The sequence below is a fragment of the Lactuca serriola genome, chromosome 5 (assembly GCF_051521515.1).
Source record: "Lactuca serriola cultivar US96UC23 chromosome 5, Lser_US96UC23_V15, whole genome shotgun sequence".
NCBI classification, from domain to species: Eukaryota; Viridiplantae; Streptophyta; class Magnoliopsida; order Asterales; family Asteraceae; genus Lactuca; species Lactuca serriola.
Genome location: NC_136412.1, coordinates 268,957,829 through 268,977,832, shown reverse-complemented (window position 1 = coordinate 268,977,832; position 20,004 = coordinate 268,957,829). Strand labels below are relative to the sequence as shown.

The window sequence follows — 20,004 nt, the reverse complement described above, 5'->3', positions numbered from 1 at the left end:
CTTTTCTTATGAAAGCATTTTACTTTGAAAAATTTATAATTTTTTATATAAAACCATTTTACATTGGAAAACATTTTACCAAATACTTTTTTACAAAATCTCTACTTTTTTTACTTATCATTGCATTTTGCTTATCTAGGCATTTTACTTTGAAAACTTACCAATTACAGCATTGCATTTTTTTAGTTTTTTTTTTTACTATTACAACATTTTTATACTCGGTTATTCTTTTATCAAGACATTTGTTACAAAAATCTTTACATTTTTTTTTTACTTTTTAAGGCATTTACTTTGAAAACATACAAATTATAGCATGGTAATTTCAGTTTTCTTATTAAAAGCATATTTCCATAGAAAAAGCAATTAAAGCATCTCATTTTGTAGCTTTTTTTTACTATTACAACATTTTTACTTTCAAATATTCATTTATCAAGACATTTTTTACAAAAATTCTCAAACTTCTTACTTCAAATTTTTTACCATATATAGCGTTGTACTTTCAATTTTCTTTTAAAGCACAATTCTTTTGAAAAAAATCATCTCAATTAAAGCATTAAATGTTTTTCTTGTTTTTCTTACTATTGCATCATTTTTACTTGCAAATATTCTTTTTCAAGGCATTTTTTTACAAAAATCTTTATATTTTTTTTTACTTATCTAAGCGTTTTACTTTGAAAAATTTACTAAGTATAGCACTGTTTTTTTCAATTTTGTTATTAAAAGCACATTTTCTTTAGTAAAATCATCCCAATAAAGTTTTGCACTTTTTATTAAAAAATCTTTAAATTTATACATATCAGGCTTTTTACTTTTAAACTTTTACAAATTATAGCTTTGTACTTTCAGTTTTTTTTACTAAATGCACATTTTCTTTTTGAAAATCATCCCAATTATAACTTTACAGTTTTCTAGTTTATTTTATTTTATTGCTTTTTTATAACATTTTTTATTTCAAATATTATTTTATGACAAATTTAGAAAAAAAAACTTTACATCTTTTACATATCTAAGCCTACTACTTTTAGCATTATAGCTTTAGTTTTATTATTAAAAAACATTTTCCTTTGTACCAATTTTAGCATTGTACTTTAAAAAATCATCGCAATTAAAGCATTGCACTTTTTAAGATTTTTTTTCTATTATAACATTTTTACTTTCCAATAATTTTTTATCAAGACATTTTATTAAAAATCTTTACATTTTTTTTACTTATCTTGTCATTTTACTTTGAAAATTTTACCAGTTATAGCATTATACTTTCTGTTTTCTTATTAAATGCACATTTCCCTTTGAAAAATCATACAGTATAAATCTTTACAGTTTATAGCATTGTAACTTTCAAAAAAATCTTATTAGCACATTTTGTTTCAAAAAAATTCCATTTATAGAATTGCAGTTTTTTGTTATCAATGTATTTTATCATATCAAGTCACTTTACTTTGAAATATCTATCATTTTTTTTTTACTTTGAAAAAATAATAATAGTTTTCTCATCAAGGCATGTTATTTTGAAAAATCCATCAAATTTTTTCTTATCTAGTGATTTTATTTTGAAAAATCTATTTCATTTTCTTTCAAAGCATTTTACTTTGAAAAATTTATCATTTTTTTATATCAAAGCTTTTTACTTTAGAAAACCTACCCACTATAGCATTGTACTTTCAGTTTTCTTCAAATAAGCACATTTTTCTTTCAAAAGTTAACACATTTATAGCATTGCATTTTGCTGTTTGTTCATCATTATTACTTTCATATTTTATTTTATCAAGTCTAAAAAGTCTATCAACTTTTTTTTTATTAAGGTATTTTACTTTAGAAAATTTATCCTGGTTTTTTGCTCATCAAAACACTTTATTTTTTGAATAATCCATCATTACAACTTTTTAATTTGAAAAATCTAATAATCTTAAGTCTAAAAAGTCTTATGAAATCATTTTATTTGAAAATTTTATCATTTTTTTTTTATAAAGGCATTTTACTTTGAAAAATCAACCCATTTGTTTTCTTATAGTTGCAACATTACAACTTTTTTTTGTTTAAATCTTATCAACTCTTTTTATTTTAATCTATCAAAATTTTTCATTATAAAAAATCTATTGAGTTATTTTGAGCACATATCTTGTTGAAAAATCAACCCCATTTTAGCATTGCACTTTCAGTATGTTTCTTTTCTACTACAACATTGAAAAATCTATAAAATATTGCATTGCATTTTCAGTTTTATTATTATAAGCATATTTACCTTTGAAAAATCAACCCGTTTATAGCATTGCACTTTTCAATTTTCTTTCTGTTATTGCATTGTAACTTTCATGTTTTTTTTTTCTTGTAATGTCATGTTACTTTGAAAAATCTATCAGTTTTTTCTAATGAAGGCATGTTACTTGAAAAATCTATGATTTATAGCATTGCATTTTTCTTTTTTCTTTTTTCTACATCATTTTATTTCGAAAAATCTTTTAATTATAGCACTATGCTTTTCGGTTTTCTTTCTGTTACAACATTGTAAATGTCAATTATAGCATTTTAGCTTGAAAATCTATCAAATTGTCCTTTTAATTTTTTTATTATAAGCTACAATTTAAAGCATTGCGCTTTTAGTTTTCTTAAAACAAACACATTTTCTTCGAAATTTAATCCAATTATAGCATTTCATTTTTAAGTATTCTTTCTGCTTCAAAATTTTCTTACCAAGGTCTTTACTTTGAAAATCAACCCATTATAACATTGTCATTTCCAATCATAGCACATTTTTCTTATATAATCAACCAATTAAAGCATTGCAGTGTCCTGTTTTCTTTCTGTTACAACATTCAATAAGAAAATATGTTGTACTAATTATCAGCATGTGTATCCTTATGAGAGGTTTTGAAATGTATTTTATTCCTTACATTTTTGTATGCTCTTTTGCTGGTTATTTGTTTTCAGTAGTTGATAATAATTGTTTTAGAAAAATCTGCTTCAGAAGTCACTTTATCAAATATTTGCATATGGGCAGGTTTGTGTTTCCTGTTTCTTACTTTTAATTTGTAAATTGTTTACTTGTTTTGATTGATGTATTTACCTGTTCTATTTTGTAAATAAATTATTTAATTGTTTACTCAAGTTAATGAAATATATTTATATATCTTTTATGAGTTAATTATCGGATTTGATTTTAAATAAGTTTTATGTTATGGTTTACTTTGTTTTGAAATTTTACTTTTGATGACGAGTTTTCTTTCCAACACTTGCATTTTTATTACTTACTTGTGTTATTGTTTACTTATGGATATTTAGTTTCTGTCTTTTGAGTTTGTCACATTTATGGCATTGTTACTTTTTTTTGTTATAAATTTCTAGTAGCGACATGATTATCTGTAGTATGTATCTATTTATTTGCCTCGTTTTATGCTGCTATGTAGTTAGAAATGTAAGTGTAATTCTTATTAAGAGTTTTAGAATATATGATCTTTAAGAGCAATCAACACATCATTTTAGTTCTTGTTTTGCAGTGTTTTCATCAAATCATTTGTATATGGTGTTTTATGCATGTTGTTTTGTAAAAGGTGGTAGGTAGTCTTGTAGTTTTTTATACAACTTTTTCTTAATATCTTGTTTACATCTTTATGTATTGTGTGGTTTCTGCCTTTGTCCATAAGCATTTATTAGTTACTAATGCTTTGATTTCAGATATATTATTATAGGCTAATACGTACAACTATTGTGTCTTGGTTATAAGCCTGATCATAATGTTATTTTTGTAGTTTTGCTTGTTTAATTTCATATATATATATATATATATATATATATATATATATATATATATATATATATATATATATATGACTTTTTTTCCTAGTGTACGTAGTTTTACTTTAAAATATCCCTCACCCACTTGGGCTAGCTACTTTTATATATTCCATTTAATAATACTAAATAGTTATTGTTCTAAATTTATCATACATATGAAATGCAAAAAGCTGTCAATTCAAAACTTACACCATTTCTGGCTTTCTTTATTGGTCAAATTACTCACTTTTAATTTATTGATTATTGGTATTTATCAAGACTCACTTTTGATTTTTTTTTCCCTCTCAATTTATTACCAAGTCTAGTGGCAGATTCAAATAGCCACCTGATCAAAATTTGCAGCATCTATGGCAGGTTAGCTTCATCATTATGCTAAGTTTATTTACAAATTTTTTGATGATGTAGGTGGTGTTTTTTAACTTTGCAGATATGGGAGAGATCTAATTTTTTTTTGTTATAAGAAGAGCTCTTAATTGGTAAGTCATTAATCATTTTATGTACCATCAATTTTTTTGTTTGTTATAAAAAGAGCCCTTAATTGGTTTATTTTTGTTACAAAAAAGCCCTTAATTGGTTCAATTGGTGCGCATATGTTCCATTTTTTAAAATCCTTTCTACGTGTTGCTCTACTTATTAATTTCGTTTTTCACTTAGGTTGCAGGATTGGTCTCTCCGGAAGAGTAAAATGGTAAGTTTTCGTGTTCTTGTTGTTACCTGGTTATGTTTACTTGTTGGTGTTCTGTTTACATTCTGGAGTTTTGATGTCAAACAAACGAACAATGGACTTTGTCAAATAATCTTGAGTTTGAGAAATATCAGGATTGGGTTCAAAAGCTACCATAATTCTTTTTCTTTTGGAGCACTTCATTTTTTTTGGAATGGAATGACAGAGTAAAAAGTGGGATAAATGAGTAGATATGTACTGAACTTAGAATATCAAAAAGAAAAACTAAGTAACTAATACCTATACTACATTACTACTCCACTGCAATCCCAATTTTAAAGCCTCCATTCCCTCCTATTTGGAACCCTAAATTGAAGAATAATAAACATGCGACAGATTACAATTCCGATTCCCTGAATTTCTTTTTTTCATTGACAGATTCCATTCCTGTTTTCAATGCAGATTAAAGAACTTGTCTTGTTTAACAACAGGACAGGAGATAGAATTATAGTGGGATATAACAACAATAAATTCTACATTGATATAATTGAATCAAAGCCTTCAAATGCAATAAGCAACGTTGAAATCGATTGTGAGGTAAACAATATGATATACTCATTTTTTTCATCAATTTAGGCATTGCACTTAATTTTTTTATGCATAATAGAAATGTACATATGTACTTTTTCCCATAATTGCAACAAACTTATATATATTTTTATCTATAGTAGCAACCTTCCTTCACTTTGATAACAATATTGACATTGCACTTTTGTTACATATTATTTTTCAAAACAGTAAAATACATTGCTATTTAATTTTATATGCGAGTAATTATTATTCTTTTTTGTTTTTCATTTTATCCTTTTGCAACCAGAGGAACCAAAATTCAACCTGTTTATAGGATCAGGAAGAAGATTGTATGCTCTTTTAAGGTCAAGTAAATCTTTTGTTGTTTTCTTTTTTGATTCTTTATAACAGACACCAATTTGAAGGTGAAACTGAAGGCTTTTGACACTTAAGTTGAGATGTGGGAATTCTTTCTCAGTGCTAGGCATGTTTTGCTGTTTTCAATCTTTTCTAATTTGAATATTCTTAGTGACAATGTAAGAGTAAGATAGAATTGAGAATGATACTAAACTTTTGTATATTTTGTTGTGTGTTGTTAGTTGTTGTCAGTTATAGTGGAGATACTGAATCTTTCTTATGCTCCAAGTTTTCTGAGAGATACCAAATTACTTTCAGCTTTTATTCCAGGTTTGCTCTGTTCTACTTAACATCTTTATGTTTTTGTGTCTTCTTCATTCTTGTTTTCTATGGTAGTTTACAATGATTAGCATTTCATATCTATGCATTTTAGATTCTGTTTCTGTTTTTTTTTTCTTTAAAACATTCTCTTTAAAGATCAACCCAATAATGACATTGCACTTTTTTGGACTTTTCTGTAACAACAATGTTACTCCCAATTTTCTTATTAAAATCAGATTCCCCTTTGAAAAATCATTGCAATTAAAAGCTTTGTACTATTTTAGTTTTTTTTCTTTTACAACATTGTTTTTTTCAAATATTTTCATATCAAGACATTTTGTTAAAAAGTCCTTACATTATTTTCTTCTCTAGGCATTTTACTTTATAATTTATAACAGTTATAGCATTGCACTAAGATTTCTTGTTAAAAGCACACTTTTACTTAAAAAAATTATCCCAATTAAAGCTTTGCACCTTTTTAGTGTTTTTTTGTTTATTTTAATTTTACAATATTGTTACTTTCAATTTTTTTTATCAAGAGATATTTTTAAAAAGTCTGTACATGTTTTACTCATTAAGGCATTTTACTATGAATTTTTTATGAATTTCAACATCGTACTTTAAGTTTTCTTATTAAAAGCTCATTTCCGATTGAAAAATCAGCCCAATCAAAGCTTTGCACCATTTTAGTTTTCTTTCTTTTTTTTTCTTTTGTTTTTTTAAGAACATTGTTACTTTCAAATTTTTTATCAAGACGTTTTATTAAAAATTTTATACATGTTTTACAATTAGGCATTTTACTTTGAAAGTTTTACAAATTTTAGCATTCTACTTTCAGTTTCCTTATAAAAGTATTGTGTTTTTTTAGTTTTTTTTTCTTATGATAACAATTTTAATTTCAAATATTTATTTATCAAGACATTTTATTAAAAAATCTAAACATCTTTTATTGACATTTTACTTTGAAATTTTTACCAATTATAGCATTGTACTTTCAATTTTATTAATAAAAGCACATTTCTTTTGAAAAATCATCCTAATTAAAGCATTGCATTTTTTTAATTTTTTATTTTCTAATAAAACATGTTTACTTTCAGATGTTTTTTATCAAGACATTTTTTACAAAATTTTTTACATTTTTTTAGTTATTTAGGCATTTCACTTTGAAAAGTTTACCAATTACGGCATTGTACTTTCTATTTCTTATTAAAAGAACATTTTAATGAAAAATCATCCCAATTAAAGCGTTGCATTTTTTTTTTAGTTTTTTTCCTAATAAAACATATTTACTTTTAGATAGTTTTTTATCAAGACATTTTTTACAAAAATATTTACATTTTTTACTTATTTAGGACTTTTACTTTGAAAAGTTTACCAATTATAGTATTGTACTTTTAGATTATTTTTATCAAAGCAGATTTCTTTTGAAAATTCATCCCAATTAGAGCATTGCATTTTTTTAGTTTTTTTTTACTATTAAATCATGTTTACTTTCAGATATTTTTTTTATCAAGACAATTTTAAAAAAAATCTTACATTTTTTACTGATCTGGGCGTTTTACTTTGGAAAGTTTACCAATTACAGCATTGAACTTTCAATTTTCTTATTAAAATCACATTTCTTTTGAAAAATAATTCCGATTAAGGCATTGCATCTTTTAGTTTTTTTTTAATTATTACTACATTTTTACTTTCAAATATTTTTTATCAATGTTTTTTTTTTTTTTACTTATGTAGGCATTTTAATTTGAAAATTTTACAATTTAGAGCATTGTTCATTCAGTTTTCTTTTTAAAAACACATTTCTTCTAAAAATTCATCTCAATTAAAGCATCGTTTTTTTTTTCTGCAATGTAACATTTTTACTTTCAAATCTTCTTTTATCAAGGTATTATTTACAAGGAATATTTACATATTTTACTTATAAAAGTATTTTACTATGAAAAATTTACTAGATATAGCACGCTTCTTTTGAAAAAAACATCCCGTATAAAGCATTGCATTTTTTTAGTTTTTTTTTTTTTAGTTTTTTTTTTCTAGTAAAGCTATTTTACTTTAAAATAATTTTATATCAAGACATTTTTTACAAAATCTTTATATTTTTTACTTATCAAAGCATTTTACTTTGAAAAATTTATATATGATAGCATTTTACTTTCAATTTTCTTAATAAAATCATATTTCATTTGAAAAATCATCCCAATTAAAGCATTATATTTATTTATTTATTTATTTATTTTTTTTTTTTTTTCTAATAAAACATATTTTTTTTCAGATATTTTTCATCAAGACATTTTTTACAAAAATCTTTATATTTTTTACCAAATTCTTTACATTTTTTAGTTATTTAGGCATTTTACTTTGAAAAGTTTATCAATTACAACATTTGTACTTTTTTCTTAATAAAAGCACATTTTTTTTTGAAAAATCATCCCAATTATAGCATTGCATTTTTTTTAGTTTTTTTTCCTATTAAACCATTTTACTTTCAAATATCTTTTTAACAAGACATTTTTTGTAAAATTTTGTACATTTTTTACTTACCTAGGCACTTTAATTTGAAAAGTTTATCAATTACAACATTGTTCTTTCAAATATTCTTTTATCAAGACATATTTTACAAAAAATGTTTTTTTTTTACTTATGTAGGCATTTAACTTTGAAAATTTTACAATTTACAGCATTGTGCTTTCAGTTTTCTTATTAAAACTCATTTCTTCTAAAAATTCATCCCAATTAAAGGCTTGCTTTTTTTTTTTGTAATGCAACATTTTGACTTTCAAATCTTCATTTATCAAGGCATTTTTTTACAAGAAATATTTACATTTTTTACTTGTACAAGTATTTTACTCTGGAAATTTTACAAGATATAGCATTGTACTTTTTAGTTTTTTATTAAAAGCACACTTCTTTTGAAAAAAACATCCCATATAAAGCATTGCATTTTTTGTTTTTTGTTTTTTTTTTCTAGTAAAGCTATTTTATTTTCAAATAATTTTATATCAAGACATTTTTTACAAAGTCTTCACATTTTTTACTTATCAAAGCATTTTAGTTTGAAAAAGTTACCAATTACAGCATTGTACTTTCAATTTTTTTTAATAAAAGCACATTTCTTTTGAAAAATATCTGATTAAAGCATTGCATTTTTTTAGTTTTTTTTTTCTTATTAAAACATGTTTATTTTCAAATATTTTTTATCAAGACATTTTTTAAAAAAGCTTTACAATTTTTACTTATCTAGGCATTTGACTTTGAAATTTTTTCCAATGATAGCATTTTACTTTCAATTTTCTTAATAAAAGCACATTTTTTTTTTAAAAATCATCCCAATTAAAGCATTACATTTTTCTATTTTTTTTAATAAAACATATTTACTTTCAGATTATTTTTTATCAAGACATTTTTTACAAAAATCTTTTCATTTTTTTATTTAGTTAGGAATTTTACTTTGACAAATTTACCATTTATATTATTTACTTTCTGTTTTCTTAATAAGAGAACTTTTATTTTGAAAAATCATTCCAATAAAAGCATTGCATTTTTTGGTTTTTTCTCTCAGATATTTTTTTATCAAGACATTTTCTACAAAAATCTGTACATTTTTTACTTATCTAGGCAATTTACTTAGAAAATTTACCATTTATAGCATTATACATTATGCTTTCTTAATAAAAGCACATTTATTTTGAAAAATCATTCCAATTAAAGCATTGCATTTTTTTTAGTTTTTTGGGTAAATTACACCAATCGTCCCTCGTGCACATGCCAAAAAGCGTGTTTAGTCCCTATTTTCAAAAATTAACTCGGACCGTCCCTAATTTGTTTTTTTCTTGCATGCGTAGTCCCTATTGACATGAAATGACCATTTTACCCTTAATAATTTCTTTTTTTATTTCTTTTATTTATTTATCAGTTTTAAATTAAAAAAAAAACAAAATAATCTCTCAAGAAATCAAATTGATACATCCACAACCAAAATAATCTCTCAAAAAATTGATACATCGTCGGCGATCATTCGTATCTTAAACCAACCAAAAATTTCCACCGGTGAATCGTAGGAGCCAGTTTCCATCCCTGCAATATGTGATTTTATAAATGTCACATAAATTGTCTGATCTAGACTCTCCAATCGCCATCCATGGTCTAAACTCGCCGATTGCTAAAGAACGACGACCACCACCAACGTATAATTTAGATGTCGACTTCAATTTCTGGAACCATCCCACTCTTTCCTCCACACAGATCCGACGAGACCCCAAACCTACAAATCGGAAAAATCAAACCTCAAAGATCAAACCCTAAACCTACAAATCAAAACTAACTAAACCCTAAACCTGCAAATTGGAACTAACGAGTTGCAGGAGAAGAAATAGGATTTCGATCGACAGAATCATATCGACGAACGTGATGTCCACCGCCACCAAATCGAGGAGGATTCCATCCACCACTACTTCATCTTCCTCATAGATGGTGTAAGTCGACGATGGCTAATTTACCTCGTGATGTAGATTATAGCTTCATTGAGGATTCAGTTTGTAGTCTGATGGCTTCTTCAAGTCAGAGTGAAGTGATTTGAGGTTCTTCAAGTCAATGTGATGGCTTCTTGTGTGTGTGTGTGTGTGTGTTTGTTTTGTATTGAAGAAGAATGGAGATAGAGAGAGAGAGAGGGGGGGGGGAGAGAGACATTAGAGGTGGTGGTGGTATTTTCAATTTTTCATACGTGTGAGAGAGATAGATATTAGAGATTTGTTTTCTTAATTGTTATTAATAATAAATAATATTAAAATTAATTAAAAATAAAGATCCTAGGGCATAATGGTCATTTCAAATGTGGAGTGGACTAAATTCGCAACAAAAACACATATCAGGGACGAAGTTAGCAAGTTTTAAGCAAACGAGGGACGGTCGGAGTTAATTTTTGAAAATAGGGACTAAACATGCTTTCTGGTATGTGCACGAGGGACGATTGGTGTAATTTACCCTAGTTTTTTTTTGCTAATAAAACGTGCTTAATTTTAGATATTTTTATCAAGACATTTTTACTAAAGTCTTTACATTTTTAACTTATCTAGGCATTTTACTTTGAAAATTTTAACAATTATACCATTATACTTTCAGATTTTTTTTATCAAAGCGAATTTCTTTTGAAAACTCATCCCAATTAGAGCATTGAAAAATCCTACCAATTATAAGCGCCTGTCTCTTTGAAAAATCAACCCAATTGTTTTCTTTTAGTTGCAATATTACAACTTTTTTTTAATCTTATCTTATCAAGTCATTTTACCTCGAAAAATTTAACAATTTTAGCATTGTATTTACAGTTTAAATAAATTTTCATAATCAAATCATTTTACTTTGGAAAATCTATGAGTTATAGCATTGTACTTTCACTTTTTATATTTTAAGCACATATCCTGTTAAAAATTATAGCATTTGATTTTTCAGTTTTCTTTCTGCTTCAAAAATTTCTTACCAAGGTCTTTTATTATGAAAATCAACCCAATTTTAAACAATGCACCTATTAGTTTTTTTTTTCCACTACAACATTGTTACTTTCAAAAATTTTCTTATCAAGACATTTTACTTTAAAAAATCTTTGCATTTTTTTTTCTTATCTAGTATCTAGTCATTTTACTTTGAAAAATTTAGCAATCACAACACATTTCTCTTGTAAAATCAACCCATTGCAGTATTCCGTTTTCTTTGTGTTACAACATTCAGATATTTTTTTATCAAGACATTTTACATTGACAACCTACCATTAAAAGCATTGTACAGCATATCTATGTTTATGACAGGTTTTGAAATGTATTTTATTCCTTACATTTTTGTATGCTCTGTTGATGGTTATTTGTTTTTAGTAGTTGATAATATTTGTTTTAGAAAAATCAGTTTCAGAAGCCACTTGATCAAATATTTGCATATGGGCAGGTTTGCGTTTCTTGTTTCTTACTTTTAATTTGTAAAATGTTTACTTGTTTTGATTGATGTATTTACCTGTTCTATTTTGTAAATAAATTATTTAATTGTTTACTCAAGTTAATGAAATATATTCATATCTTTTAATAGTTATATATCTGATTTGATTTTAAATAAGTTTTATGTTCATAAACTCTCTTGTGTCAAGGACATAAGTTATGGTTTTCTTTGTTTTGAAATTTTACTTTTGGTGACAAGTTTTCTTGCCAACACTTGCTTTTTTATTACTTGTATGGATATTTAGTTTCTGTCTTTTGAAGTTATGTCACATTTATGGCATTGTTACTTTTTTTTATTAATTTCTTGTAGCCACACGATTATTTGTAGTATGTATCTATTTATTTGCCTCATTTTATACTGCTATGTATTTAGAAATGTAAAAAAAAAAAGTTTTAGAATGTATGATCTATAAGAGCAATCAACACATCATTTTAGTTTTTGTTTTGCTGTGTTTTCATCAAATCATTTGTATATTGTGTTTTGTAAAAGGTGGTAGGTAGTCTTGTAGTTTTTATATAAAAAGCCAATACAACTTTTTTTTTTGGTCAGAGTTGACATTTTTACCTCTGAAAATATATTGTTTACATTTTTATGCTCATTTGATTTCAGATATATTATTATTGTCTAATAGAACTATTGTGTCTTGTACTTTTGGTTGTTTAATTTTGCCTGTATATGATTCTCGTCTTACTTTTTTTTATCCTAATGTACGTAGTTTTACTTTATAATATCCCTCACCCACTTGGGCTAGCTACTTTTATATTTTCCATTTAATATTACTAATTAGTTTTTGTTCTAAATTTATCATACATGTGAAATGCAAAAAGCTGTCAATTCAAAACTTACACCATTTCTGGCTTTATTTATTTATATTTAATGGTCAAATTACTCACTTATTTATTTATTTATTATTGGTATATATCAAGACTCACTTTTGATTTATTTTTTTTCCCTCTCAGTTTCTTACCGAGTCTAGTGGCAGATTCAAAGAGCCACCTGATCAAAATTTGCGGCATCTATGGCAGGTTAGCTTCATTATTATATTAAGTTTATTTACAAGTTTTTTGATAACATAGGTGGTGTTTCTTAATATTGAGATTAATGAGAGTTCTCATTCTCTTTGTTATAAGAAGAGCCCTTAATTAGTAAGGCATTAATCATTTTATGCACCATTAATTTTTTTTTTTTTGTTATAAAAGAGCTCTTAATTGGTTTATTTTTGTATAGACTTGCTCTTAGTTAATTGTTTACGGTTCATATTATGTGCTTTAGAAAAATCTCTTAACAGATATTTGATTCCTACAAAAAGCCACTCAGACCAAAATTTGCATAGGCAATAGCAGGTTCGTGTTCCCTGATTCTTTCTTGCTATAGTTAAATGCACTTTCTTACTTTCTATCCATTTCTTTTATGTCAAAAAGATATTTGATTATTTTTGTTTTTGGTGATAGCAAGATTGGTGTTTTATAGTTTTTTGAGAGTTCCATAAATAGTTAACTTTTTTCAAAGCCTAGTTGCCCTCTGCCAATCATCAACCATTAGGGTGTCATTGGTCTTGCTAGGTTAGTAATAATATGTTAGACACTATGCTTCTTTTTCCATTTGCATTTTCTTGTGTAGCTTTGTTTCTAGGGTGGTTGCGCTTTGTTTGTGTTCTTATGTGGCTTTATTTGTAGGGATCTGCTTTGTTCGTATGTAGAGTTATTGTGTGGCTTTGTTTGCAAGGTTTTGCTTTATTTGTAGAGGTCTTGTGTAGATTTCTTTTGTAGGGTTTGTTTGTAGAGTTGTATGGTTTTGTTTTGGTTATGTGGCTTTGTTTCTAGGGTTCTACTTTGTTTGTTTCTTGTGTGGCTTTGTGTGAATGATTCTGCCTTGGGATTCATGTCTTGGTTTAGTTTGTAGGGTTTTACTTTTGAATTTGTGTCTCTTTTCTTGTTTGTAGTGTTCTTTTTTTTGGGTAGAGTAAATGTGTGGCTTTGTTTGTAGGGTTCTACTGTGTTACTAGAGTAGCTTTGCTTAAAAGGTTCTACTTTTTTTTTTTTTGTAGAGAGTTCTTGTGTGGCTTGTTTATAGGGTTACTTTATTTGTTTCTTGTGTGGATTACTTGTTTTGATTGATGTATTTATCTGTTATGTTTTGTAAATATATTTAGTTTAATTGTTTCAAATATCTTTTATGAGTTAATTATCTGATTCTGATTCGATTTTAATTAAGTTTTATGTTCATAAACTCTCCTGTGTCAAGGAAATAAGTTATGGTTTTCTTTGTTTTGAATTTTACTTTTGGTGACAAGTGTTCTTTCCAACACTTGATTTTTTATTACTTACTCGTGTTGTTGTTTATTACTTAGGGATATTTAGTTTCTGTCTTTGAATTTATGTAACATTTATTTATTTGCCTCATTTTAGTTGGAAATGTAAGTGTAATTCTTACTGGATCCTTAAAAGAGTTTTAGAATATATATGATCTTTAACAGCAATCAACACATCATTTTAGCTCTTGTTTTGCAGTGTTTTCATCAAATCATTTACTTGTATATGGTGTGTTTTATGCATGTTGTCTTGTAATTTTTATATTAAAACCCGATACAACTTTTTCTTGGTCAGACTTGACTTTTCACAACTGAAAATATCTTCTTGTTTACATTTTCATGTCCAATTGCAGTTTTATCTTTAGGTAGGGTTGCTAGGGTTTTTTTTATGTTGGCTATTTATTTAATCGACAATGCTGTGAAATATTTACTAATATGTCTTTAAGTTTTATTTATGTTTTAAGCTAAAGGTAAGAAGAAATTCCAGGAAGATTTCCAACCCCATATTCTTTGATGGATTCAATGTTTGTTCGTGTTTGAATTCCTCCAATGTGTATTGATAATCTGTCATAGTTCATAATTGGTGTTGTGTGTTTATGGTTCTCATATATTTGTTTGTAATGGATAGGATATACAATTCAATAACATTAATTATATCTGATTGGGATGGTTGATATGTTATTGCCGATAATTTTCTTTCTTGAATCTGTTGAAAGCTTTCCCAATTTAGTATTGTTATTTCTTATTTTTATGGTTTCTGCCTTTGTCCATGAGCATTTATTAGTTACTAATGCTTATTTGATTTCAGATATATTATTATTGGCTAATACAACTATTGTGTCTTGGTTATAAGCCTGATCATAGTGTTATTTTCTACTTTTGGTTGTTTAATTTCACATGTATATAGATTTTTTTTCCAAATGTAGTTTTACTTTAAAGTATCCCTTAATTGGTAAGTCATTAATCATTTTATGCACCATCAGTGTTTTTTGTAGAGACTTGCTTTTAGTTAATTGTTTACGGTTAATAATATTTGTTTTAGAAAAATCTAGTAATAGGTTCAAAAAGCCACCGACAAAAATTTGCATAAGCTATTGCAGTCATGTTCCCTGATTCTTTCTTGCTTTAGTTAAACACACTTTCTTACTTTCTATCCATTTCTTTAATGCCCTAAACATATTTTGTGTTGATTACAAGTTTTGTTTCTTTTTTTTTGGGCGATAGCAAGATTGGTTTTTTATAGTTTTGGTCATGCTTGAGAGTTCCATAAATAGTTACTTTTGTTCAAACCCTAGTTGCCCTCCGCCAATCATCAACCATTAAGGTGTCATTACTCTTCCTAGGTTATCAATATATTTTACATCTTAATTAAACACAATTTGTTTGTACGCTTCGGATTTGGAATTCTTTGTCCATTTGCATTTTCTTGTGTAGCTTTGTTTCTAGGGTTGTTGCGCTTTGTTTGTGTTCTTTTGTGGCTTTATTTGTAGGGATTTGTTTTGTTTGTAGAGTTTTTGTATGGTACTTGCTTTGTTTGCGAGGTTTTGCTTTATTTGTAGAGTTCTTGTGTGGCTTTTTTTGTAGGGTTCTGCTTTGGATATTGTTTGTCAACTTGCATTTTCTTGTGTAGCTTTATTAGTAGAGGCCTTGTGTAGATTTCTTTTGTAGGGTTTATTTGTGGAGTTCTATGGTTTTGTTTTTATGGTTATGTTTGTAGGGTTCTACTTTGGAATTCTTCTCATTTGTATTTTCTTGTATGGCTTTGTTTGTAGGGTTCTACTTTGTTTGGAGAGTTATTGTGGCTTTGTTTATAGGGTTTTGCTTTGTCTGCAAAGTTCTTATGTGGCTTTGTTTTTACAATTATCAATTTTTATTTTATTGTGAGGCTTTGTTTATAGGGTTCTACTTTGTTTGTTTCTTGTGTGGCTTTGTTTGTATGATTCTACTTTTGAATTTGTGTCCCTTTTCTTATGTGGCTTTGTTTGCAGGGTTCTACTTTGTTAGTAGAGTAGCTTTGCCTATAAGATTCTACTTTTTTTTTAATAGACTTCTTGTGTGGCTTTGTTTGTAGGGTTGTACTTTATTTGTTCCTTGTGTGGATTAATTTGTAGGATCCTGCTTTGGAATTCATGTCTTGGTTCAGTTTGGAGGGATCTATTTTTGTGTTCGTGTTCTTATGTGGCTTTGTTTGTAAGATTCTGCATTGGAATTCATGTCTTTGGTTCAATTTGTAGGGTTCTACTTTTGAATTTGTGTCCCTTTTTTGTGTGACTTTGTTTGTAGGGTTCTAGTGTGGTCTTGTTTGTAGGATTCTACTTTGGAATTCACGTCTTAGGTTTAGTTTATAGGTTTCTATGTTTGAAACTGTGTCTTTTTTTCTTGTATGGCTTGTTTTGCTTTGTTTGTAGAGTTTTTATTTATTTGCAAAGTTATTATATGCCTTGTTTATACATTTATTTGTTTGTATTTTGTTGTGTGGCTTTGTTTGTAGGGTTTTATATTGTTTGTAGGGTTCTACGTTGTTCGTGGAGTAACTTTGTTTATAAGGTTTTACTTTGTAGATAGTACTTTTGTGGCTTTATTTGTAGGGTTCTATTTTGTTTGGTTCTTGTGTGGCTTTGTTTGTAGGATTTTGCTTTAGTATTTGTGTCCTGATTCAGTTTGTAGGATTTTACTTTGAAGTTCTTGTGTGATTTTGCTTTCTTTGTTTCACGTGTGGCTTTGTTTGTAAGATTTTGCTTTGGAATTCATGTGTTGAGTTCAGTTTGTAGGGTTCTACTTGAATCCATGCCTCGTTTCTTGTGTGGCTTTGTTTAGTGGGATTGCCTTGTTTGTACGATTCTTGTGTCTTTTATTTGTAGGCTAGTGCTTGGTTTGTAGAGATGTTATGTGAGCTCTGTTTATAGGATTTTTCTTGGAGGTCTTGTCTAGAGTTATGTTTGAAGGAATCCACTTTGGGGGTTCTTATCCATTTGCATTGTCTTATGTGGCTTTGTTTGTAGGGATTTACTTTTTATGTAGAGTTATTGGGGTTCTTATCCATTTGCATTTTATTTATTTTGTAAAGTTCTTATTTGGCTTTATTTATAGGTTCTGTTTGTTTTTAGAGTTCTTGGTGGCTTTGTTTGTTGGATTTTTCTTTTGGATTGTTTTAATGGGTTCTCTTTGTTGTAGGGCTTTATTTTAGAAGTATTTCCCATTTTCATTTTCTTATATGGCTTCATTTTCTTATCTTGCGTTAGAATTCTTTTCTTGGGTTAAGTTTGTGGGGCTATGCTTTAGATTTCTTCTCTAACTGCATTTACTTGTGTGACTTTGTTTGTAGAGATCTTTTCCATTTATTTTCTTTCTACTCTTAAGGTTTTGCGTTGATCCTTTGTTCATTTTCATTTTCTTGTCCGACTTTGTTTGTGAATTCTTTGTCTTGGGTTCTATTTGTGAAGAATTTAAACATAACCCTACAAATAAAGTCAAACAAGAAAATGCAAATTAACAAGACCTAGTGTTAGTCTCGAGTCCGAGACATTTAATAAATGATGTGACATGTTAATCTTTGAGCTAATAAAAATTGTCATTTTTTTGAGATCCCTCCACCATACGTGTGAGGGAACAACAACCATCTGCTATTTTTGCAGATTATCGATCCCGGGCCTCCTCTTCCCGGGTCACTGATACTAGGTCTAGTCATCATGTTGCATCCGATCTCTCGATCTTTGATCACTCCGAGGCATACCATGGCCATGACAACTTATATGTTGGCAACGGTAAAGGTTTACCCATTCTCCATATTGGCTCCTCTAAACTCTATTCTCTTAATAAAACTTTTCATCTCTAACAAATTCTTCATGTTCCGATAATCAAACAAAACCTTCTTTCTGTTCAAAATTTATGCGATGATAATAATGTTTATTTTGAATTTCACCCTTCTTTTTTTGCTGTGAAGGACAAGAATACTCACACTATCCTCCTCATGGTCCAAATAGTGGCGGCCTTTACTCCTTTCACCTTCCGCAGTTGCAGTCTACCTCGTCTAAAGTTGCTTTCTCCGCTACCCGTGCTTCTTTCGTCACTTGGCATCAACGACTTGGACATCCCCATCCGCAACTGTTGAAGTCAATGATTTCATGATATAGTTTACCTTTATCAAACAATTTTGTCAGTTCACCTTGTGATTCTTGTTCTATTGGAAAATCTTCAAAACTTCATCTATCATCTTCTAATTATAAAAGTTCTCATATTTTAGATTCACTCTTTTGTGATGTTTGGGGACCAACCCCTGTTACTTCTTTTGAAGACCATTGATATTTCTTACTATGTGTTGATCATTTTTCTAGTTTTATGTGGATTTTTCTGTTAAAATCCAAATCTGATGTTTATGGTACTTTCCAACAGTTTCTTCTTACAGTAGAACGACAATTTCAAACCAAACTAAAATATGTTCAAGCTGATTGGGGAGGTGAATTTCGAAACCTCTCTAAGTTTTTCTCATCTCTCGACATTACTCATCGCTTGTCTTAGAATGACGTTGTTGAGCGTCGTCACCATCATGTGGTCGAAACCGACCTCACTCTTGCTCAATCTGGTGTTCCACAACGATTTTGGCATTATGATTTTGACCCAACCGTCTATCTCATAAATCGTATGCCTTCTAGCACCAACTCCAATATCTCACCTTTCGAACATGTTTTCAAACAGAAACCTGATTTTTCCTTTCTTCGTGTGTTTGGTTGTCGATGTTATCCACATCTCCGTCCGTATAACAAGCATACAATGGATTTTAGATCTTTCCATGCGTTTTTCTTGGATATAGCACCTCCTACCATGGTTATCCGTGCTTCGACCCTCTTTCCGAACGCCTTTATATCGCTCGTCATTCCGTTTTCATGAACAATTATTCCCTTACCAAATCAGCCCCCCATCTCCACCCACATCTTCCTTTGATCCTTATACATCCTCTTATCCTAATCCTGGACCTGACATATCCACTCCTTCCAATACATCACCTACACCATCTCCTTCCAATACATCTCTTACATCACCTACACCATCTCCTTCATCATCTTCTTCCCCTATATCTCCACACGAACCTCCTCTTCCGCCTCTCCTTTATACCTTTTGCACGACGCCCTAAAACTACCACCACCTCTCAACCAGAAATCACCACATCTCAACAAGCAACTTCTACCTCCCAACCCGAAACTTCCTCCTCTACCTCGTCCTCGTCCCTCTAATTTGCGTCATAATCCTAAACCCTCTCAACCATATAATCCTGCCTCCTATCATACTACTACTATTCCTACCGAACCAGCCACCTTTAACGTTGCTAAAAAATCGCCTCAATGGTGTCAGGTCATGGCCGACGAGTATTCTGCTCTTCAACGCAACATCCCCTACACCTCCTACATCACCTACACCATCTCCTTCCAATACATCTCTTACATCACCTACACCATCTCCTTCATCATCTTCTTCCCTTACATCTCCACACGAACCTCCTCTTCCGCCTCTCCTTTATACCTTTTGCATGACGCCCTAAAACTACCACCACCTCTCAACCAGAAAACACCACATCTCAACAAGCAACTTCTACCTCCCAACCCGAAACTTCCTCCTCTCTACCTCGTCCTCGTCCCTCTAATTTGCGTCATAATCCTAAACCCTCTCAACCATATAATCCTGCCTCCTATCATACTACTACTGGTCCTTAGTGCCTCCTCCATCGAATGCTAATGTTGTTGGTTGTAAATGAGTCTATAAGCTCAAAAGGGGTCCGAATGGGGCAATTACACGTTACAAAGCGTGTCTTGTTGCAAAGGGTTATCGTGAGCAACATGGTCTTGATTATCATGAGACTTTTAGTCCAGTTGTCAAAGCGACTACAATTCGGGTGGTTCTATCCTTGACAGTCTCACAGAATTGGCCCTTACGACAACTTGATGTTCAAAATGCCTTCTTACATGACGCTCTCACACAGACAGTCTACTTGCAACAACCACCGGGTTTTGTT

General features: G+C 28.8%; 1 long non-coding RNA gene across 5 annotated transcripts in view; it reads left to right on the top strand.

Annotated features, from left to right (window-relative positions):
• The first annotated feature begins 3,852 nt into the window (after nt 1-3,852).
• LOC145054263 (uncharacterized) overlaps nt 3,853-20,004 on the top strand; it is a 47,517-nt gene continuing 31,365 nt past the window's right edge. For 3 of the 5 annotated variants that reach the window (XR_013684739.1, XR_013684738.1, XR_013684737.1), the window contains exons 1-7: nt 3,853-4,146; nt 4,220-4,268; nt 4,447-4,480; nt 4,919-5,053; nt 5,438-5,510; nt 5,626-5,713; nt 12,646-12,711. This is a non-coding gene — a long non-coding RNA (uncharacterized LOC145054263). Of the gene's footprint in view, nt 4,147-4,219; nt 4,269-4,446; nt 4,481-4,918; nt 5,054-5,333; nt 5,392-5,437; nt 5,511-5,625; nt 5,714-12,645; nt 12,712-12,974; nt 13,030-17,632; nt 17,762-17,940; nt 18,246-20,004 lie in introns of those variants that run through there. The other 2 variants (XR_013684741.1, XR_013684740.1) reach the window with 2 other exon arrangements.